This window comes from Thamnophis sirtalis, unplaced genomic scaffold, assembly GCF_051295495.1.
Source record: "Thamnophis sirtalis isolate CommonGarterSnake01/CBP01778 unplaced genomic scaffold, rThaSir2_p1.2 scaffold_9, whole genome shotgun sequence".
NCBI lineage: Eukaryota > Metazoa > Chordata > Lepidosauria > Squamata > Natricidae > Thamnophis > Thamnophis sirtalis.
The window spans coordinates 45,251,395-45,275,631 of NW_028261389.1; the positions used below are offsets into that span (position 1 = coordinate 45,251,395).

At 41.4% G+C, this 24,237-nt stretch overlaps 1 protein-coding gene and 1 pseudogene across 1 annotated transcript in view; both read right to left on the bottom strand.

Annotated features, from left to right (window-relative positions):
- The window catches only part of TRHDE (thyrotropin releasing hormone degrading enzyme), a 267,004-nt gene that overhangs the window by 210,722 nt on the left and 32,045 nt on the right, over window positions 1–24,237 (bottom strand). The gene's annotated exons all lie outside the window — the stretch shown is intronic.
- On the bottom strand, window positions 234–22,289 carry LOC148044107 (uncharacterized; annotated as a pseudogene).

A 24,237-nucleotide genomic window follows, 5' to 3' on the forward strand; every position in this document is an offset into this window, starting at 1 on the left:
ATGGAATCGTGGAAATGGCAATGTGTTCTGAAGTGGTTTTGTCCGCAGCCGGCGCAAGGCGGGAAACACGGTTCAAATTTTCACATCAGCTTGGTGCGATCACTGCGCATGTGGTAACTGTCATCTTCGCTCTCTGAGCTTTCAGGCTCTGTAGCCTTGCGTGCTCTTTGAACTATTTTGGCACTGCAGGGTTTCCGTTGATTTAATTGAAGACTCAGTAGTCCTTGCTTCGTCTAGGGCAATTTGGAGATAAGGTTAGTTTTTGCTAATAACCTCCTCTGCAGGCCAATGTCCCTAACACCGCATATGATGCGGTCAAGTAGTAGTTCATCAAGATCTCTAAACTCGCAGTACGCTGAGGCCTTTCTGAGCACCGCAACATATTCGTTGATGGATTCCTCTTTTTGGTTATGGATATTGAATTCATGCCTCCGGACGTATTTAGATGGTCTGGGAGCATAGTGTGCCCTCAATGTCTGTTGTAGAACCGACCAAGCGATTGATTTGAGTGGTGTTGGTTTGGACAAATCCTTTGCCATCTTGAACACCTCTAGTCTGAAGTAGCTCAGGAACATATTCTTTTTCCGGCCTTCAGAAAGACCCATGAGGTCGTTGGCTTCGAGGAAGCAATCAAACCTCATCATGTAGGATTGATGATTGGATCGACCAATCAGATTGAATCTCTGTTCTCGCCAGAACAGAGGACCTTGGTATAAACCAGTGTTCGGTGGCTGGGTTGCACGGAGTCGGTGGGGCATGCGTTGTCATCTTGTGTTCCTGAGCATGTTTGAATTTGCTGCTCAAAGATGGCTACTCAATGCCGCGCCGTGCTCCAGGCTGGATTGACTTGCTGGATTGTCATGCTCTTTTTGTCTGCTTAGTTGCCTTCCAATTCCATCCTCGTCGCCAGTATTAGATCGGGTGAATGAAGGCACACTCAGGCTTCAGAGTAACAAACAGCTCTTTATTAGCACAAGTCAACTATGTACAATCCAGCAAAGGTTCAGTCTGACAGCGGCCCTTTTATAGGGAGCTGTCAGACCCTTCGACCAATCAGATTGAATCTCTGTTCCCGCCAGAACAGAGGACCTTGATATAAACCATTACCAATGTTTCTGGTATCTAACACCTATACCAAGCAATTAAGGGACGTGGTGGCTCAGTGACTAAGCTTGTCGATCAGAAAGGTCGGCAGTTCGAATCCCTAGTGCCGCATAAAGGACTGAGCTCCCGTTACTTATCTCAGCTTCTGCCAACCTAGCAGTTTGGAAGCATTTAAAAATGCAAGTAGAAAAATAGGAACCACCTTTGGTGGGAAGGTAACAGTATTTTGTGTGCCTTCGGCAATTACCGTATTTTCACCCATATAACCCGCGGGTTATATGCGTTTTTTACATGCACCGCACCCCCCTGCGGGGTATAAAAGTGGGCGGGGTATACGCAAAATATTTTACACAGATTAACTACCGGTAAAGGGAGAGCTTGGGACCACCACTTTCCTCGCGGCAGTGGGCTGGCTCGGCGGCTCGGGCTCCTTTTCTCCCTTTTCCTGCTTGGGTTTCGGGACGCCTTCGTGAAAACCCCACCCCTGGCTATGGGCGAAGTGACCAGGAAGAAGCAGGAGGTGAGAGGAAGCCCAGATTCTGCAGCCCCTCGCCTTCTCTGGGCTTGGAAGCAGGAAGGGAAGGGGAGGAGGCGGCGGCGCGGCTGTGGCTCCGTTTTCACACACACACACACACACCCCTCCCTTCTTCTGCTTTGCTCTGTGAAAGGGCTTCACTGCCGAAGCATTTTGGTTTTAAAAAAAAAACACCGTCCCTTTCTCTCTCCAGTTAACAGGGCCAACCCAAGTGGTGCATTTTATCTGGGAGACGCCACGCAACGAGGGAATCTCCTTTTGGGGGGGGGGTGTGAGACGCTGACAGAAAAAGGGCAAGCAGTGGCCGTGTGAGGCGGCCTTGAGAGCTCCAAACGACCTACCGTACTGGCTGGCGAGGTTAGTTCTCTAAAGGCCGTTGAAAGCTCCGGGGAAACCCCTTTTTCCGCCCTCGGAGCCCCCGGTGCTTCCTCAACCCCCCCACACTTTTTCCTCTTTGGTTCACCCCACCCCCGCCCTCAAGGGCCCGGGACTCTGGGAAAGTGTGCAGCTGGGGGGCTGGGGAGGAGAGAGCGTCTACCGTTCCTCACGGGAGGCACTTCGAGCCCCACCGTATCTGAGAGGCTCTTAGTCGTCGTGTGGGAGAGGAGAGAAAGGTTAAAATGTTTTTGAAACATAAAAAGAATCCTTTGTGGGCAAACTTAAAGCTGCTGGGCTGCACGGGCTTGCTGTAAATTGAGGGCATGTTTTGCCTTTATTTATTTTGCCGCCTCCCCTTCCCTTCCTCGGAGGGGAACGCTCGGAGCAAAAGGGACCCCCGCCTCGTTAAAGCCGCATCCGACGCTTCACCTACAAACGATCCCGATTCTCCCGCGTCCTTCCTTCCTTCCCTCCCTTCAATGTACCGTACTCTTCCTATAAAGAGAAGGGAAGCGTGAACAAACTCCGGGCAGGAGATGGGCTCGCGTAGAGGTACCAGAAGTTTAACCGTTTCACCTAAGCCACAGCTCGTCCTCTCTTGGGACAGCCTTCCGCCGACATTAAAACGATGCGTGAACTTGCGAACAACTGTGGCAGGCACGGAAGGGAGGGAGGGAGCGAAAAAAGAAGCGAGAAACGGATATTTTCTCCCTCTCGTGAAGGGGGGAGGATCTGGTGCTTTCCGGCTCGGGCTCCTTTTCTCCCTTTTCCTGCTTGGGTTTCGGGACGCCTTCGTGAAAACCCCACCCCTGGCTATGGGCGAAGCGACCAGGAAGAAGCAGGAGGTGGGAGGAAGCCCAGATTCTGCAGCCCCTCGCCTTCTCTGGGCTTGGAAGTCTGGCAGGAAGGGAAGGGGAGGAGGCGGCGGCGCGGCCGTGGCTCCATTTTCACACACACACACACACACCTCCCTTCTTCTGCTTTGCTCTGTGAAAGGGCTTCACTGCTGAAGCATTTTGGTTTACAAAAAAAAACATCGTCCCTTTCTCTCTCCAGTTAACAGGGCCAACCCAAGTGGTGCATTTTATCTGGGAGACGACACACACACACACACACACACACACGACACGTGCGGCAGGAGGAGCGGCGTCCTCCGCGCTCTCGGCTGCCACAAACGCCACGCAACCAGGGAATCTCCTTTTGGGGGGGGCAAAGCAGGGCAGTTTCTCGCCGTTCTGCGAAGCTGGGAAAGGATGCGGGAGTTTCCTTCTTCTTCCTGCCCCCCTCCGTCTCCCCGCTGCCACCTTTCAGTCTCCCCAGCCTCGTCCGGGAGAAGCGGCTTGGTGGCGTCTTCCTTTCGTACCCCGGTGCGCCTCCCTCGCCACCGCAAGTCGCCTTTTGCCCCCCCCACCCAAATAATAATACTAAATAAGCAGGTGCGCCGCTTGGGCTGGCTTGGCTTCTCGGTTAGATAAGACCAGCCGGTGCCCCCCCTTTTTTTTGCCGGTTTATTTCGTCGTCATCCGCCAACCCCAGAAATCCGTGCAGTTCGAAAGCTGAGCGAGGCGAACGACCCCGGCGAGGGTAGCAGTAGCGTCTGAAGAAGAAGCCTCCCCTTCGCAAAGGCTCTTCGGCTTCAGGCAGCCAGCGGCTTCACGAGAGGGAGAAATCCGTTGTTATTTTTTTGCTCCCTTCTGGCGAAGAGCCTCTCAGATACGGCGGTGCCTCCCGTGAGGAACGGTAGATGCTCTCTCGCCTGCCAGAAGGGAGCAAAAAAATAACAACGGATTTCTCCCTCTCGTGAAGGGGGGAGGAATCTGGTGCTTTCTCTGCTCCTTTGTTATTTTTTTGCTCCCTTCTGGCAGGCGAGAGGCTCTTAGTCGCCGAGCGGAGAAAGCACCAGATTCCTCCCCCCTTCACGAGAGGGAGAAATCCGTTGTTATTTTTTTGCTCCCTTCTGGCGAAGAGCCTCTCAGATACGGCGGTGCCTCCCGTGAGGAACGGTAGATGCTCTCTCGCCTGCCAGAAGGGAGCAAAAAAATAACAACGGATTTCTCCCTCTCGTGAAGGGGGAAGGAATCTGGTGCTTTCTCCGCTCGGCGACTAAGAGCCTCTCGCCTGCCAGAAGGGAGCAAAAAAATAACAAAGGAGCAGAGAAAGCACCAGATTCCTCCCCCCTTCACGAGAGGGAGAAATCCGTTGTTATTTTTTTGCTCCCTTCTGGCGAAGAGCCTCTCAGATACGGCGGTGCCTCCCGTGAGGAACGGTAGATGCTCTCTCAGCGTCTGAAGAAGAAGCCTCCCCTTCGCAAAGGCTCTTCGGCTTCAGGCAGCCAGCGGCTTCGTTTTCATTCCTTGCCCTTTCCAATTGTCAAGCTTTTTGCCTCATTCTTCCTACTTCCCACGGAGAAGTAGGAAGAATGACTTGACTTCCACAGGACTTCTTCTCGTTCAAACACACACAAACACACAAGCACGCGCGCACACACACACACAAAACACAGAGGCGGGGACGCGGGTCGAGTGCCTCAAGATATCCCCACCTAGCAGCCTTTTCAGGGGAGGGAGTGGGGGGGATCGGGACTTCTACGTATCTCTAATTAGGCTGGCTTTGAAGACCTATTCAGCCCGTCTGAAAGGCTCTGAAGATAACCGGGGTAGGCTTTTAAGGCACCTCCACCCTCTTCAACTCCTCCCCCCCTCCCTCATACACACATAAAGTGTCCCGCTTTGCCTTCCTTCTCCCCCCCCCCAAACGTGTCTGCTGCTTCAGCTTCACATGCCTCAACTCTGTTCCAGCTGCATAATTTTGGTTTAGGACCCAGGGCTGCTGCTTCTTTTTTTTTTTAAGGAGAGGTGATATGTGTGTGTGTGTGTGTCTCCTTTATCGTAGGAAACGTTTTTCGTTTCCTACGATAAAGGAGACACACACACACACACATATCACCTCTCCTTAAAAAAAAAAAGAAGAAGAAGAAGAAAAAGCCCTGGGTCCTAAACCAAAATTATGCAGCTGGAACAGAGTTGAGGCATGTGAAGCTGAAGCAGCAGACACGTTTGGGGGGGGGGGAAGGAAGGCAAAGCGGGACACTTTATGTGTGTATGAGGGAGGGGGGGAGGAGTTGAAGAGGGTGGAGGTGCCTTAAAAGCCTACCCCGGTTAAGGAGTTTTACTTCTCCGTGGGAAGTAGGAAGAATGAGGCAAAAAGCACTTGAACCTTTAAGCTCCATAAACCTCAGAAACGTTTCCTACGATAAAGGAGACACACACACACACACATATCACCTCTCCTTAAAAAAAAAAAAGAAGAAGAAGAAAAAGCCCTGGGTCCTAAACCAAAATTATGCAGCTGGAACAGAGTTGAGGCATGTGAAGCTGAAGCAGCAGACACGTTTGGGGGGGGGGGAGAAGGAAGGCAAAGCGGGACACTTTATGTGTGTATGAGGGAGGGGGGAGGAGTTGAAGAGGGTGGAGGTGCCTTAAAAGCCTACCCCAGTTATCTTCAGAGCCTTTCAGACGGGCTGAATAGGTCTTCAAAACCAGCCTAATTAGAGATACGTAGAAGTCCCGATCCCCCCCACTCCCTCCCCTGAAAAGGCTGCTAGGTGGGGATATCTTGAGGCACTCGACCCGCGTCCCCGCCTCTGTGTTTTGTGTGTGTGTGTGCGCGCGTGCTTGTGTGTTTGTGTGTGTTTGAACGAGAAGAAGTCCTGTGGAAGTCAAGTCATTCTTCCTACTTCTCCGTGGGAAGTAGGAAGAATGAGGCAAAAAGCTTGACAATTGGAAAGGGCAAGGAATGAAAACGAAGGGAGAAGTTGGGGGGTTGGTTGGTTTTTCTTCTCCCTACGATAAAGGAGCCGGATTCTCCCTTCCTGCCATTTGTTCTTTGCCAGGGAATTCAACGCTTTGCCTGCAAGGATCGTGGGAGAAATGGGGGATTTTACGGGGAGAAGGACTCTGGTTCATCTCAATGGGCAGAAAGTAAGAGGGAGGGACCCTTCCTCCCTCCCTTCCATCTACCTTATTTTATTTTATTGAATTCCGTGGGAGGAAAAGCTCTCCTAGCCCCGCTCTGAAGTGAAGGAGTGCGGTATATTCTTCCACGCTACGGCAGCCCTGAAGGGCCGGGAGATATTTGGGCAGCTCTCGTTTCAGTTCTACGGGCGAGGAGATGGGGGAATCGGGAAGGTTTTCACGAAGGCGTCCCGAAACCCAAGCAGGAAAAGGGAGAAAAGCAGGCTTCCTCCTCCGTTTCTTTAGCCCCCACCGATCTCAGCTGTTTCCCTTCTGCGTTCCTCCAACTCCCCCCCCCCCGCGTGAGCAGGCTTCCTCCTCCGTTTCTTTAGCGCGCCCCCCCCCCCGATCTCAGCTGTGTTTTTTTTTTAAACCAAAATGCTTCGGCAGTGAAGCCCTTTCACAGAGCAAAGCAGAAGAAGAAGCCGCACCGCCGCCTGCTCCCCTTCCCTTCCTGCCGGACTTCCAAGCCCAGAGAAGGCGAGGGGCTGCAGAATCCGGGCTTCCTCCCACCTCCTGCTTCTTCCTGGTCGCTTCGCCCAGAGCCAGGGGTGGGGTTTTCACGAAGGCGTCCCGAAACCCAAGCAGGAAAAGGGAGAAAAGCAGGCTTCCTCCTCCGTTTCTTTAGCCCCCCCCCGATCTCAGCTGTTTCCCTTCTGCGTTCCTCCAACTCCCCCCCCCGCGTGAGCAGGCTTCCTCCTCCGTTTCTTTAGCGCGCCCCCCCCCCCCGATCTCAGCTGTGTTTTTTTTTAAAACCAAAATGCTTCGGCAGTGAAGCCCTTTCACAGAGCAAAGCAGAAGAAGAAGCCGCACCGCCGCCTGCTCCCCTTCCCTTCCTGCCGGACTTCCAAGCCCAGAGAAGGCGAGGGGCTGCAGAATCCGGGCTTCCTCCCACCTCCTGCTTCTTCCTGGTCGCTTCGCCCAGAGCCAGGGGTGGGGTTTTCACGAAGGCGTCCCGAAACCCAAGCAGGAAAAGGGAGAAAAGCAGGCTTCCTCCTCCGTTTCTTTAGCCCCCACCGATCTCAGCTGTTTCCCTTCTGCGTTCCTCCAACTCCCCCCCCCGCGTGAGCAGGCTTCCTCCTCCGTTTCTTTAGCGCGCCCCCCCCATCTCAGCTGTGTTTTTTTTTTTAAACCAAAATGCTTCGGCAGTGAAGCCCTTTCACAGAGCAAAGCAGAAGAAGGGAGGGGTGTGTGTGTGTGTGAAAACGGAGCCACAGCCGTGCCCCCGCCTCCTCCCCTTCCCTTCCTGCCGTTTCTTCCCCCCCCCCATCTCAGCTGTTTCCTTCTCCCGTACTCGTCGCGGGTTATATGCGTGGGCGGGGTATACGGAAAATATTTTGCACGATCCTGAAAACCTGCGGGTTATTCGCGTGGGCGGGTTATTTGCGTGGGCGGGTTATATGGGTGAAAATACGGTAGTCATGCTGGCCACATGACCACGGAGACATCTTTGGACAGCACTGACTCTTTGGCTTTGAAATGGAGATGAGCACCACCCCCTAGAATCAGGAACGACTAGCACATATTTGTGAGGGGAACCTTTATCTTTACCTTTTATACCAAGCAAGGATGTTTCAGATCCAGTATAGGTTTCCTCTGTTGACTGGTATTTAATGAAACATCTTTTCCAAAGCCCTGTATATTAGCCAACTAAATGTAAGAAAAGGGGCATTAAATCCATTATGAAGATGGCATGATGAAATGAAAGAAATATGCACTAGAATTTTGTCAGTGCTTCTAAGATCTTAACACAAGGATCTGTTTTTCTGAGCCTGTAAACTGCCACTGAACGTAGGAAATAGTGCTATTTCTTTAAGACAGTATTTCTCATCTTTGGCAACCGGAAGTTGTTTGGACTTCAGCTTTCCAGAATTATCTGCCCAGCATGCAAGTTGCCAATGTTGAGAAACACTGCTTTAAGAAGCAGCCAATGGGCACAGAAAGGGTGCCTTCATTAGACACAAAGCTCCTGGGCTCACATGAATCTAAATATTTCATAGATGCAAGAATAGCCTAAAAATAGGTTTTATTATTTTTAAAAAGTTCAGAACATTAAAACAAATTAAAACATCTCATTTTAAGGGCATTCAAACCAGTTTGTGCGTAGAACAGTTGGTTTTTGACAGTCTGCATCTGAATGGAGCATGTTTCAAATGTTCAAACTGTTTAGAATTGTTTTGTTGTAGATTCAGACTTAAATGCAGTTGTTCCAGGCAGAAATTGGGAAGGAAGGTGTATTAGTGGGAGGAAGGAAAAGCTGGGCTTGATGGGATAAACAAGGCAGTAGAGATGATGGGATAGAAGCCTGGTTTTTTATTGCAGAATCATCTGATACAAAGCAAGTATACAGGCCAGTATATCAGAAGTGGCATTTGCGACTGAAGCAAGAGAAGTCAATGGGAAGATTGGAGGTGAATAGATTGATGGATTACATTATGCTAAGAAATAATGGAAGCGGAAAGAAGGCAGAAAGGGGAGGAAGGAAAGGGCAGAAGGAAAGAAGGATGCTAAGAAAATAGGTGTGAGACAAGCCAGTGCAAGAGCGAGGAAAAAAAAGAAGGGATGGAGGGGGTGACATGCACCAGCCTTATCCTATTTGTTTCATATAATCACTCCAGCATCCCCAAAGCTAAAAGCAAGAAGAATCAAAACATTGTGGATTTTGTTTCTATTAAATTGTGACTAATTTGAAGCCATTTAGCAAAATTTATGAAACATGATTGCTTGTTTCAGATTTGAAAATGTTTATCTTTCATTTTATGCACACCTATACTTATGCACTCTAAGCAGATTAAAAATCATTCTGGTTTTTATTCATTATAATCATAATTATTAAACATGATAATCTCCAACTACCAAATTTTCTCAGTACTATACAATAAAAAGAACTGTAAAGTCAAAATTAAAATAACCACAAAGAATTTTCAATCACAGATTATCATCACTGCAGCCACCAGCATGTGAATCTCCACAAAAGCTCTCAGAAGATGACATTCTCAAAATAGTCTGGCTCTTAGTATTGTAGGACTTTATTAATGATCAGAAATTTGCATTTCATCCAGAAATTTGCATTGTGCAGTGCAATGCTATAAGAACAGGTGTAACACACTCTTCCTTAGACCAACATGGATGCCATGTTTTATATGGTGGAAGTTTTCAAATTAGACACAAAGATAGTATCAGTACTAACATGTCCATCAAAGTTTTACACTGATTATCTTGTAAAAAGGGTACAATTACATACTAACAAAATTTCATAAAAGATACAAAGTAGATTCTGCTACTTTCCTCAATCTAACAACAAATGATATAATGATTTAAAAATGATTTAAGTCTAAAAGCACTGACTCATGAACCCATGGATGAAAAATGTTGTCCCATTCAAGACTAGCAAATCTTCCACCTCTTTAGAATTATAGTCACTCACAATGAGATATCCGCATTGTGTAGATTCATTTTCAGTTTGTTGATCTTCTACAAGCCAATACTAACTTGCAATCAGGAAAGTCACATCATTTCCTGAAAAAGTTATATAAAATAGATTGAGTGCCTCAAGTATACAAAGTACTCAACTCCAGATTTCTATTATCTTCCATTCCAAAGAGTATCTTGATGCCATCTGAAATCTGAGAGATAGGAACAAAACCATAGCAGAGCCATTCTATTTGTAAAACCATGGGAATAAATGACATATAAATAAAACAAATACATAAATTTCAAAATCTCCCATGCTGAGTGGTTTTGATTTAAATCAAGTCAATTTAAATCATCATTTAAAACACTAGTAAAAAGACTTGATTTAAATAACTCAATTTAAATCATAATTTTTAAAGAGCAACTGTCATCTCTGTCCCGTATTGGCTCTTACTCTGACAATGTCAGCGTTCCAAGTATCATGTAGAATTAAATCGGAGTCCAAGGCAAAATTATCCTTAAAGTTCCAATTTAATAAAGCAGACATCTTAGCACATCTGTGTTAATCCCAATTCTGGAAATTACATCACAATTCCACCCAGTTAAAAGTTCATGATCTTGTCCCCACACCCACAATCCATCACATGGTCCAATCTTCTTCTTCACGCTGGCATCTCCACCCAGCTGCTTCTGGTCAGGTGTAAAAGTGCGGAGACAAAAGATGACCTTGGCTTCTAGAAAAGAATGAAAACAATACATTCCACAATCCTACTCCTGTCTATTCCCCCTTCCATCAACCAAACTAATGAAACAACATAATGAAATAAGAAAAAGTGTGGCAGGCCAAAATTCTAAAAGAATATAATTGCAGGCTTGACAGACATACTGTTGACTCACCGACAGTTCCATTCATTTTAATGGGACAGCTGGTGATGCAGCAGTGACACAACAAGGTGAGGGACGTGGTAGGCAGCAGATGAGTGGATGCTCGCAAAAAGGTGCTGCCATGATGGATCTGAAATGACAGGTGCTCTTTAATATTATATTTATAAGCTGCTTAGAAGGTTTCAGTTTCATTTTTATTCCTTGCCTTTCCTCCTCACACTTAGAGCCTGGTGGTACAGATGCATTTCTCTTCAAACAATCATACAGTTTGTAGTGTAGATAGATTTGCAAAACAATGGGATAAAGGAATATTCTTGAACTTTGTTTTATGATTTATCTCATGGTTACTGTGAAATTGTGTGAATGCATCAATGCAGTGCATGTTATCTCAGATTGCAGAGCTTGGATTCATTGAATGAGTTTACCACAAATGTAAATATTGCAGAATATACAGCCTCATACTACATAACTAAGCTCCATTTCATGCTCAATAAACTAAATTATTAATATATCTTAAATAGAAAACTATATTTAGATAGATGTTTACACCTAAAGCATTTAATTAAAATAAATTTGATAACAATCAAAAAAATCCACTTTAAATTTTAAAAATCCATTTTTTATTTTTTTATTTTTAAAAAAACTCATCAATTTTTATCCACTCTGCTCTCAGGCAATCTAGGAAGATATTGTTGGCAATAGTATAAAAAACCATTGAGAAGTCAAGATGAATCAGCAAAGTCTTACCACTATTCTTTCAGTCTCCACACAAATAGTAATAATCGGGCCAAGGAAGAGTTTTAACACTTTAGAAATATGTCAAAATCCTTCCTCTACACTGCCAGAAGATGAGCAGCCACTACTGAGTGATTTTAATCAATGCTGGTGAACTATAACTATCCATGTCCTAGAGATTCATTCCTTTCATTTCATTATTTATTTATATCCCACAAATAATTCAAGGCAGCAAACATATACAACACACTTTTATCCTCTTATTTTCCACACAACAATCCTGTGTTGGGCTGAGAGTGTGTGACCAGCCCAAAATCACCCAGCTGGCTTTTATGACTAAGGCAGGATTTGAATTCATGGTCTCTTGCTTTCTAGCCTGGTGCTGTAACCACTAGGCCAAACTGGCTCCAGCTTCAGATCCAGGGCAGTCTTCCTAAGAAGGGGACTATTTGCCTTTTTTACCCAGGAGAGGTCCTTTAGAGATGCATTTTATAATGTCAACTAGGCATCTCTAATAACTTAATCAGCTAGACATTGCAAATCAAACTGGGCAAAGATCCAGACAAGCAATAAAATACATTTCTCTAAGCCAGTGGCCCTCCCAATCTTTTGGATACCAGGGACTGGTTCCATGGAGAAAGATTTTTCTGTAGACTGGAAGGAGCGTAGTTTTGCATGCTGCCTGCAGCCAGTGGATAAAGCTTCGCTTGTTTGCGCAGACTGATTGCTGCCATGCTGCGGACCAGTGCCAGCCCACAGACCAGGGGTTAGGGACCCCTAAGCATGCTCTAAACATCTGACCTAACTCTTGACTCCCTCTCTTTTCAGAATGAGAAGTCTGACAATTTGCCTAAATTAAATCCAAAGCAAAAAGAGGAAGGGCTAGAAAAGAAGAAGCCCTCAGCACCAGCACTTCAAATAAGGTAAAAGATACCCATCCCAGGAAGGGAGTAAGACAGATGTCTTTTCCCCTATGAGCAATGTTCAGTTCTGATAGTACAGGCTAGGGGAAAGCGGGGGGAACACTCACATACAAATACTGGAAGGGTATTTTATGTCAAAGTCATGTCCCCCACATCAGATCAGAGGACTATGTATGCTCCTACAGTTGCAGAGGGTTGGTTTATTAGGATATCAATGATGCAACTGATGGAAAAGCTCGAGTGCATGAACACAATCAACAATTTCCCAACACCTCTCTGGGCAGAACTAACTTTCCAATGAATTAAGTATTCCAATCTGTAGCTTCTGTGTCTAAAATATCTTATACTTTAAAGTCTAATAGCAAAATTGGGGGGGGGGGAAGGTGTCAGCAATGCAGAGAAAGTGTGAACAGCATTCAAGAAAAAGCAAGTTATGTTGTAATGCTAAGTGGATATTCATCAAAAACAGCAACTATAAACAAAAGTGATTGGTCTAATCCAATTTCCTACTGAGGAGGGCTCATCAGTCTGAACCAAGGTGGGGTGCGCTCTGTAATGCAAGTGGACAGGCATCAGTGATCTCTAGGAGCTTATGTATTAATTGTGAATAATAGAATGGCTACAAAACTTCTTGTTTAATAGCATTTTAATCATGTAATTAACAAAACAGGCTCTTGCATTCCATCCAATTTTGATCACCAAACTTTTGACAACTGTGGTAGTAACTGCTATTCATACTAAATTGGTATTATAACTTTGTTTCAAATAACTATGACAAGAACCAATCTAGCTCAAGTTTCCGCTTATGTACTGCCCCTCACCCATCTGACATGGGGCAAAAGTTTTGTTTTTCATTTACTGTAGTTTAACTCTTTGAATCAAACTTAAAAACAGATGATCTTAACTATTCTTTGTTTTAAAAATGTCTTTAGAAGTCTGCTGAATCTTTCAAATAAAGTACAGTTCAATCTATAAAGAGTTAATCGGGTTTGATGAAATGTAAAGCAATGATAAGTGAAAAGTGGAAGAGAAAATCTTAAAGCTTGCTTAGGCACACAGCTGTAATGTTAAATCTTCACTTATCATGATATAGGAACATAGCCTCATAGAAGCTGAAACTATAATCATTTATTTCTTTTAAAGTAAAGTGTTCATCTAAACTATGCAAATGTTCACTTATTTTGAAATTGTATTAGTGTTCTTCTCTCTTCAAGACTTCTCTTTGTTTATATTTATCATATTTTGAAAGAACTGTCCAACGATGGAATTCTGAAAATATGGTTGATACATTAGACTGCACCAAAAACTGCAGCCATTCTCAATGTTTCTATCTTCATTACCTTGAATTCCTACATAAAACTACGGTATTTGTCAAAGTATGAAACACACCGGTGTTGAAGAGGCAAAGGTTTTGAAGAGGCAAATTAAATAAAACAGTTTTTGCACTCTGCAGACCTCCCGAAAATGGGCCCAGGTTTTGTTTTTTTTTTTTAAAAAGGGCATGAATAGCCTTTAGGAAGCTTGTAGAGTGCTCCTTTTTCTGTAAGCCGCCCGGAATCCTACGGGATTGGGCGGCATATAAATCTATTAAAAGTTAAAGTTAAAGTCCCCCCCCCAACGAGCAAAAAACTGCCTTTTTTGCATCAAAAAGGGCATGCATAGCCTTTAGGAGGCTTATAGAGTGTTCCTGGGGGCTGGGGTGGGCAAAATTGAGCAAAAAAACCCTGTTCTTTGCTTACTTATGCCCTCCCCAGCCCCCAGGAGCACTCTGCAAGGCTCCTAAAGGCTATGCACAGCCATTTTGGTGAAGAGGGTGAGGTTTCGGGAGACAAAAAATGCTGTATTCAGTGTATAATACACACCCAGATTTTCAGTCTTTTTTTTTAGGGGAAAAGATGTGTCTTATACTTTGAAAAATCGGTAGTTATAGACAGCAATGTAGGAAAGAATAGTGTTAAATCTAAATAATTTTCCAGAAGTAATAACATATAGAAAATCACATACTCAGCAATTTCAAATAAGGAGCACAAATGTTTGAAACTATTTCTGCTTTTCTTGAATGTAAATTAGTTGCATATCTAACCTACATACTATCCCTTGACCCAGCCCTGTAAGATTGTAGTAGTACTACCTATATTGAGAGGAAAAGCATCCAACTTTTTTGTAAATTCGCTGTCCTTGATTAAAATTACAGCCAAATCTGAGCTACAGTTTTTCCTAGATCTTATTAGTGTTCAAAGAACATAGTAATACATTTGCACAGTAACTTTACACTAGTTTTTCAAAATGTTATAGATACTTCAATTCTGCAGAAATATAAAGAGGTATAAAGTAGACTTGTTTAGCACAATAATGCCCCTCCCTTGTATAGTTAAATTTTTCATCTAGTCATCCAGCTAATTCAACATAGGCAGGGCTTCTTTCTTGAGATATTGTAATTCTTACTGGTATAGTTTAGCCAGGAAGTAGCAACAGGATCATTTTATAAAACATTGGTCTGATCTTCAACTACTGCAATGCACTCTACATGGGGCAGCCCTTGAAGAGTATTCGGAGACTTCAACTCGTCCAGAATGCAGCCGCGCGAGCGATTGTGGGTGCACCTCGGTACACCCACGTTACACCTATCCTCCGCGAGCTGCACTGGTTACTGATCAGTCTCCAGATATGCTTCAAGGTGCTAGTTGTAACTTATAAAGCCCTTCATGGTATTGGATCTGGGTACTTGAGAGACCGCCTGCTGCCAATTACCTTCCACAGACCCATTAGATCTCACAGGGTTGGCCTCCTCCGGGTGCCATCTACCAGCCAATGCCACCTGGCTATTACCCGGGGGAGGGCCTTCTCTGTGGCAGCTCCGGCCCTCTGGAATGAACTCCCTGCAGGGATTTGGACCCTCACCTCTCTCCAGGCCTTCCAAAAAGCCGTCAAAACCTGGCTTTGCCGACAGGCCTGGGGGTGATGAGTTCCCTCCCCTCTCGACATGTATGGTTGTGCGACTGTTGTTTATTTTTATTATTTGTATTTTGTTTTTTATGTTCCCCTTTTTTTCCCCCTTGAATTGTTCGCCGCTCTGAGTCCTCCCGGAGAAGGGCGGCATACAAATAATAAAATTCTATTCTATTCTATTCAAATAGATAACTTAAAGTTGCAATATGGGCAAAGGACAGCATTGTTACATTCTATTCTATTTCCCAAACTGACATTCACCAGTTGTGTTGAGATTACTTTCCTATTATTCTATACCCTGAATACCTGGAGAAAGTTAACCTAAATTCAGCACATGTCTAACTTTTGGAGAGAATGACACACAAGAAATTAATCTTTCAGTCGATTTTTTTTTCTATCTGTCTCCTTGTGTTCTTCTCTCTGGTTGTTTTTATTCATAACTCCTATAGCTCTTATCGTCTCTGAAAGACATTATAAGGGCTTTTACTACATTTTTCATAGACTTGTGGCCAACATGAAATTTCATAAAGTCTCACAGTTGATGCAAAATCTCACAAGTTCTGTTCAAAGTTATTTTAAAAATACAACTCTACTGAACTGCATAGGAAAAAATGAATTGGGGACAGTGCCTTTCCCAACATGAAGTTCTCCAAATATTTCAGAACTATAAACAACACTATTGTACTATACCTGGATTACCATGATGTCTTTGAAATACTTTGCACAATTTTATGTGGAATGAATACTGATCTATGCATCTCCTATTTAATTTTTCCCTTTACAGGATTATGTACTTCTGATAAAATTGATTTTTAACACAGCAAATCTTTGTAGATATGTTTGTCTGAATAATTAACAAAAAAGATCAAAGCACCTAGTTAATATTTCCAGTGTTCAGAATGTTCAGTTCTGATCTGTCCAACAGGATTCTCAAAACATAGATGTGAATCTGCTTTTTTTTAAAAAAAATTGTTTTGTTTTTGTTTTGTTTTAAAGACTTCTCAGACCTGACTAACAGCTGATTAACATATAGTAGTGAAAAGAAATGAGTGCTCTGTATAATAGGTTGGCAGGGAATCTGCAGAGATATTAAAAATATTTTATTTCTGTCAATAATATTTGTAGAGATTAGAATTGGATTTAATATTAGACACTGCATAAAGTGCAATTAGGCAATCTTTTAAAACCAGGGGGCAGGCTTGAAAAGAGAAAGGGTTTCACATTTTATTCAAAATTAAGCACAATCTTAATATGGTATAGTTAAGCATTCAGGGGCCACCACTGAAAAGGTCCTGTTTCTAATGCTTAAATAATTATTTGCAATGGGATTAAAATGCAGATTTCCAAATCTAATCATCATATGATTTCAAATTTTGATTTTTTTTCTGGCACTTTAAATCACATATATTTCTATATACAGCATGAGGTGAGGATATCATATTTGATTAGTTTTAAAGCTTCAAAAATATTACAACATGTTTTTTTATTGTACCTCAAAATCAAATATTAGCATTTGGAAAAGTACTTGTTCAAAAGCTCATAAACTTTATAGATATATCTACTGATTAATAATTGAACTGGTCATCATCTATTTATTTCTGGGGGTAAGTCAAGGTATCTTCACCGGCATTAAAATTGTGTTAGAAAAGAGCTAAATAAACTTTTAAATCATTACGAAACACTCTTTGCTGTGAGTAGCCAATGTTCTCATCCCTCAAATATTCATTCCACAGAGGGATAAATATGACAGCTGGTTTTTTTGTAAGGAAAACGAAAGAAGAAAAACCTTCTGCAGATATTTTACTGCTATCAAAATTTGACTCAATTGCGCTGCATATAAATGGGGAAAATAGCAGCTGTTGGCCTTTTTATATTTGCAGTTTAGTGAGATTGTAATTATTGTATATAACACATAAGATATATTTATGTAATTTACAAAATGCTAGATTACAGGATTTTGATTACAAAATGCTAGATTTTTTTAATCTAGTATTTTATAAATTATCTTACAAATAGGTTATTTAAATAAAATAAAACTAAATAAAACTAAAACATTTAAACAAACTTTACATGCATTTATAATGAAAGCAAGTTGTTGCCATATTTACTTCCATCATCTGCAGAAAATATTTGAACAGAAGTGTTAAAAGAACCAATTTCTTTCGGAAATATTATGGAAAAAGACATTTCGTCCCAGAGATTCTATGGAATCTAAGTTTGTGCAGAGGCTGAAAAATCATCTCTCTCTCTCTCTCTCTCTCTCTCTCTCTCTCTCTCTCTCTCTCTCTCTCTCTCTCTCTCTCTCTCTCTCTCTCTCTCTCTCTCTCTCTCTCTCTCTCTCTCTCTCTCTCTCTCTCTCTCTCTCTCTCTCTCTCTCTCTATATATATATATATATATATATATATATATTTAATTGAAAATTTTTATATTTTACAAATATATACCTCCCCTCCCCCCCAAACCCAACTCCCCCCCAGCCCACCCCAACCTCCCAGAGCAAATACAGAGTATAAACATTAACATCCATATTTTAAGATAAGCTAACAGACTTTAGCATCATCCCTCACTTGCACTTTAACTCCCCTTTTGTAAAGCAAACTTTAAGCAAATTGTATCCTTGCTTGCTTATTCATTCATAAACTATCTGGAATTTCTTAGTCCCATATACATACAAGTCGAATAAACCAACCAACCAACCCATATCTTTTCCCATGTATCCATCGTTATTGGTTCTTCAAAATTTTGTGCCCACTTTATCATACAGTCTTTAACTAATTCAGTTTCAGAATCTATTTCTATCAATATATTATATAACCTTTTTATATGTATTGGGCTTTGATCCCTAATCTGTTCTTTAGATTGTCTTCATTCTGCGTGATGCCGATTGTCTGGTCTTTTTTCCATCTGGCCTGTAACTGACCATACTGAAACCATGTTTGAATTACCCTTTCCTCTTTTAATGCATTCAGAGATTTTAACTGTAATATACCTCTTTCTGTAGTAAGAAGCTGTCTATATGTGGTTACATCCTGTTTTTGTTGTATGCTTATATTCTCTATTGCGTGTCTGGGAATTGCCCACATCGGTATCTTGTCATTTAACTTATATTGATATTTTTCCAGACACGCAGTAGAGCATTCCTTAAAATATGACTTTTAAAAGTCTTATCCACCTTTTTATCATATATCAAATAAGCATGCCAACCATATACCAAATCATACCCTTCAATGTTCAGTATTCTATCTTCCATTGAGTTGACCCAGTCACTAATTATTGATAAAACTACTGCTTCATAGTATAATTTTAAATTTGGCATTTTCAAGCCTCCTCTCTCGTGTACATCTTGCATTATTTTAAGTTTTATTCTTGGTTTCTTCCCTGCCCAGACAAATTTGTTAATACCTTTCTGCCAATCTACCAAATTTGTGTCTTTTTAAAGTATTGGTATCATTTGAAAGAGAAATAAAAACTTGGGCAAAACATTCATTTTTACTGCTACTATCCTTCCCAACAAAGACAGTTGTAATTTTTCCCATTTTTTTCATCTCTACCTGAATTCTGTGCCATAATGGTTCGTAATTATACTTATATAATTTCCCATTTGAAGTTGTAATATAAACTCCTAAATATTTAACCTTTTTTACTATCTCACATCCTGTTATTCTTTCTAATTCTTCTCTTTGATTTGTGTTCATATTTTTAACTAACATCTTTGTTTTGCCTAAATTTATTTTAAACCCAGATACTTGACCATATTGATTAATCATGTTCATTAAGGCCTTAGTAGATTTCCCTGGTTGGGTTAAAATTACAACCAAGTCGTCCGCAAATGCTCGTAATCTGCATTCGTGATGTCTAAGCTTAATTCCCTGTAAATCATCTGACCCCCATATTTTATTCAGCAATAACTCCAGGGTTAAAATGAACAATAATGGTGATAGGGGGCAACCCTGTCTTGTACCTTTTTCAATTTTAAAAGTTCTGTTAAGCTACCATTAACTATAATTTGTGTTGTTTGTTCCTGGTATATTGCCTTGATAGATTGTATAAAGTACTCTCCAATTTGCATCTTTTGCATTAATTTCATTAGAAATTGCCAATTCACTCAATCAAATGCTTTCTCCGCATCCAGAAATATAAGCGCTGCAGGGACTGAGTTATTCTTTCCCAGATACTCCAATATATTAACAATTTGTCTTACATTACTTCTCATTTGTCTCCCTTATATAAAACCAGTTTGATCATTGTGAATCAGTTGTTGTATAACTAACATCAACCTGTTTGCTAATATTTTGGCAAAGTTTTGTAATCTGTGTTAAGTAATGATATAGACCTATAATTTTTTGGCTGGCTGAGATCTTGATCTTCTTTGGGAATCAGGGATATTAAAGCTGTTCTCCAAGATGGAGGTACCTTTCCTTCCATTTGGATTCTGTTAAATAATTCCTTAAGGGGTTCTACCATTTCTAATTGTAATTTTTTATAATAAACCGCTGTCAAACCATCTGTACCAGGTGCTTTCCCAACTTTTAACTGTTTAATTACCTGGAGGATTTCCTCCGAAGTTATTGGTTGGTTCAATCTCTCCCTTTGCTCTTCTTTAACTATAGGTATTTTTTCTTGCTCCAAGTATCTATCTATATCTAAGCCTTGTATTTTATCACCAGTGTACAGTCTTGTGTAAAATTTTAAGAAGACCTTTTTGATCATATCCTGTTGATGAACTTCTTTACCTTTATGGTCTATTTTTTGTATGGTACAAGATTTTTGTTTTTTCCTCGTCATATATGCTAACCATCTGCCTGGCTTATTTGCATTGCAAAAAGTATTATGTTTAGCATATAACAAATTAGTAGCCATCTGGTCTGACATCAACATATTAAATTGTGCTCGTAATAAGGTAGTTGCCTCTTTTGTCTTCTTATCGCCTGGGTTGGATATTAACTCCTGCTCTTTCTTCTTTTTCTCTTCCTCTAGTTCCTTTCTTTTTTTCCCCCTGTCTATATCTATGTAGCTTATTTAAATTTATTAGAACTTCTCTCATATACGCTTTGCTTGCATCCCAAACCATTTCCATAGATGTACCCTTGTTCATATTGAAAACAAAATATTCTCTCAACAATTTTTTATATTCATTGACATTTTTCTCATATGTTAAATAAATTGTCATTTAGCCTCCAACACCTTCTAGATTCCTTCCCATATTCCAATTACATCCAGACCGGATTATGAGCTGTTAAGGCTCTGGAAAATATCTTCGTCTTCTTTACCTTAGAAAGCAAATCATTTGTAGTTAGTATAAAGTCAATCCTAGAAAAAGATTGATGTCTATCAGAAAAAAATGTAAAGTCTTATTCTTTAGCATTCCTTTCTCGCCAAATATCTCTTAGCTCCAAATCATCCATCATATCGAAAAAAGACTTAGGTAGTTTCGCACGTGTTTGAGTATTTTGACCCTTCTTATCTTTCTTGGTATCCAAAACTCCATTCCAGTCACCCATTAGTATGCAGGATCTTTAGTCCCATTGTATTAACTTGGTATGGAGCATCTTGTAGAATTTTTCTTGTTGTTGATTAGGGGAATATACTCCATTAAGAGTGTCTTTTTTTCCTTCTAATAATAGTTCTATTGCAAGACTTAGGTAGTTTCGCATGTGTTAGAGTATTTTGACCCTTCTTATCTTTCTTGGTATCCAAAACTCCATTCCAGTCACCCATTAGTATGCAGGATCTGTAGTCCCATTGTATTAACTTGGTATGGAGCGTCTTGTAGAATTTTTCTTGTTGTTGATTAGGGGAATATACTCCATTAAGAGTGTCTTTTTTCCTTCTAATAATAGTTCTATTGCAATATATCTTCCTTGAGAGTCTGCTTCAATTAGTTCAGTCATTATATCCTTTCTTAGGTATATAACTATATCATTTTTCTTCTCCGAAGTGGAGGTCACAAAATGTTGTCCCAGTCTTGCATTCATCAAATATTTCTGGTCATTTGTTCTAATATGTGTTTCTTGCAGGCAAATTATGTCATTTTTGAATTGTTTCAGATAATGGTATTTTTTTTCCTTTTCTGTAGTGAGTTTAAGCCATTGACATTCCAAGTTAAAAATTTAATTGTCATCTTTAGCTCCCTGAAGCTTTTTAAGAGCCACCTGGAAAGCCTGTAGTTTGATTTTCGGTCTGACTCCTCCCACTGCTTCTGAGCTAATATTTATGGTTTCTTGAACCGTTGTCTGGGCTTGTTGCTGGGCTTGTTTCTTCTTTAGTTCTTGTTCCTTGCGTTTGGGAGCCGCTTGGGTTTGTCTTTGCTCCTTAATTCCTTCTGACTCCACCAGAGGATTCAAAACTTGGGCCACCTCCAATGATCCTTGGGCATCTTGCTGTCTGGCCTCTCCTACTTTCTCCCTTTCTCTAGATCCTGGAGACGAGGGGTAACCAACCTTTAATACGTTGATGTAAAAATCTCTGGCCTTCCAAACTGAGTTAAGACGGTGTCTTTGTCCCAGGTAGTTGACCACTAATCCAGCTGGGGCTTCCCATCTGTATTATATCTGGCAGTTTTTGAGTTCATCCACTAGGAATGCATAGTCTTTTCTGTATCTCAACATTTTGGGTAGAATTTCCTTCAATAATACCACCTCCTGGCCCGCAATCTGCAACTTGGTTTTATAGGACTCTTGTAGTATCAGATTCCTTATGTTCATTGTGGCAAAGTAGACTACAATATCTCTTGGAAGTTGTTTTTGTCTGGCAATCCATGAATTAACATGGTATATTTTGTCTATTTGCCAGTCATAGTCCATTCTTGGTTGACCTACTAATTGATCAAAGGCTTCTGAAAGAATCTCCTTCAGGTTTTCTTGATTATTCTCTTTAAGGCCTCTTATTCTCAGAGCAAGCTCCATCTGTCTATATTGTAGCATTGTAATTTCTGCTTCTGTATTGTCAACCTTGTTTTGAACTTCTTCCACTTTATTTATTAAATTGACATTAGACTGGTTAATTTCTTTCACTTTATCATCCAATAAAGATACATAGCCAGACAAGCCTTTAAAGGCTTCCACAATATCTTCTCTGATCTCTTGGTTGAGAATCTGAATTAGCTCTTTGATCTCCAAAATTTCATCCGAGACCTCCTTGAAGGCAGCTGAAATATTTTCCTGTATTTTGAGTTCTAAAGCAGCTGCCTGGTCTTTTAAAGCATCTTTTAAGACTCTTTGCAGCACATCTTGGGTTAAAACTTCTGCAGCCAGAACAGGAGGGGGAGGTAATAATGACTGTAATTTATTTGTCAGGGCTGGAGAGCTACCAGCACTTTTTGAGGTTGTTGTTTTAAATTGTTTTGAAGACATTTCTATCCTTCAATTAAGCTTATCTTCCACCAAATTATTAAGTCCAAACAAACTGCTTATTCCAATTATTACTCTTGTAACTTGTTAATAAATCAATGCTGTTTTAAGTGATCTTAAGCTCTGTAGTAGTTTGTTAAATTATGATTCAGCCCGTCTTCAAGACTCCGGCACCATTTTACCTTCTGTCTCGTTAGTTTTAATAGAAGGAATTTTTAGAAAACGGAGCTAAAGTTTAAATATACCTACAGTTGTAGATTCTCCGGTATTTGCTCTGTCTGCTTTTTGCTAAAATGTAAATCAAACATTGTGCAGGGGCGGTCGTGAGCCTTGGTTTCTGCGAAAAAGCAGAATGAGTCCCAGGCGCAGAGTGTGCCAAGCTGCAGGGGGGCTCACACATTCCACACCCCAAAATTATCTGCTAGGGGGATTAATGGAGCTCTACCCAAGCTCAGCAGCTCTCCTCCTTCCTCTTCACCCGAGGAAAGGGTTATAAAACTGTCAGATGGCTGATATACACTGTCCAAACAGTGTAACGTGATCTCGGGGCTGGAGCTTTTCAAAAGAGCCGCTCTTCAGGCTGCACGGAGCCACTGGAAGCCCCCAAAATCATCTCTATATAGAAAGCAAGTGATACTGGTTCTGAAGCCATATTTTTAATTATTGCCTACTTTAGGACCCCAAATCAGTTGTAAGAGGGGAAAAACCAGAGGTCTCTTGCCTTCCTTGAAGACAGATCAAAAACCTCTTTAATTTTATATCCCTAAACAAAAAGTGGGAAGTGACTCCTGAAATATTCAAAGAAATCAATGTAGATACAGAATATTTATTGCACTGGTTCCTGCTCAATTACATACTTCTTTTTCAATCTACAAGCCTTACTTAAGTTAACTCCTTCAGCCATCAAGGGGAACGTGACAACAGGGCTGGAACAGTTTGTTCATTAATAGCTATGTTGCATGATACACATACCAAATGATAACTTACCATGGTTATTTCACAGCTCCCCATCTTTTGCTCTTCATATGTGTAGACTAATTCTCAGAATTTTACAGCAAGCAGAGCCATTACTGACTGTGTTTGGAAAACACCAAGATTGAAAAAAGCAATCCAATGCTCATAATGCATTCAGTTACATACTAATCACACAGGCTGAATTCCCACATAGTAAAACATGATTGGCTACTTTTTACTGTATGTGTCATACAAACAGCCAATTTAATCATTACTTTTTTTTGTACCTATTTATTCATTGAGTGACATTAAGTTATTAAGTCAGCTCATAGATGCCTTTCCTTTGCATTCTATCAACTAGTTTCCTTAAGGCAGAGGCTAAAGGATTCTGGAAGTGCCTCTAGGAAAGGGACTCACTAGAGAGCACACATGAAACTACCAATATCTTCAAAGGAATTAAATGCACAAGGGAAGAAGAAAACAACAACACACCTAGATATCCTGAATAGATTAATAAAGGAAGTAATGACAAATTAGTAACACAAGTGTATCATAAAACTACCCACACCAACCAGGTCCTCCACTACCAAAGTAACAACCCAACTTCCCACAACAAAAGCTGTGTAGAAATACTATTTAGACTTACACAAACATACTGCAGCAACCCTGAACATCAGAAAAATAATCCAAACCGTCTCTACATTTTCCAACAAAATGGGTACTCACATAACACGACAAGCACAAGCTGTGAAAAGGAAAACATTGCCATAAAACAAAAAATGTCTCAGAAACCACATGGCATCACTGAAGCACACAACCAACCAAGTATTCCAAAATATTCTAGGTAAACCCAAAGACCCAGCAGCCTCAGAAGAAGAAAACAGGAGTTATCTACAACATATTATGTTGTCAACATAGTATAAGGACAATAATAGCCACTACGTAGGAAAAATATACAGAAGACTAGCAGGACACATCCCATTAGCAGTGAGAAGAC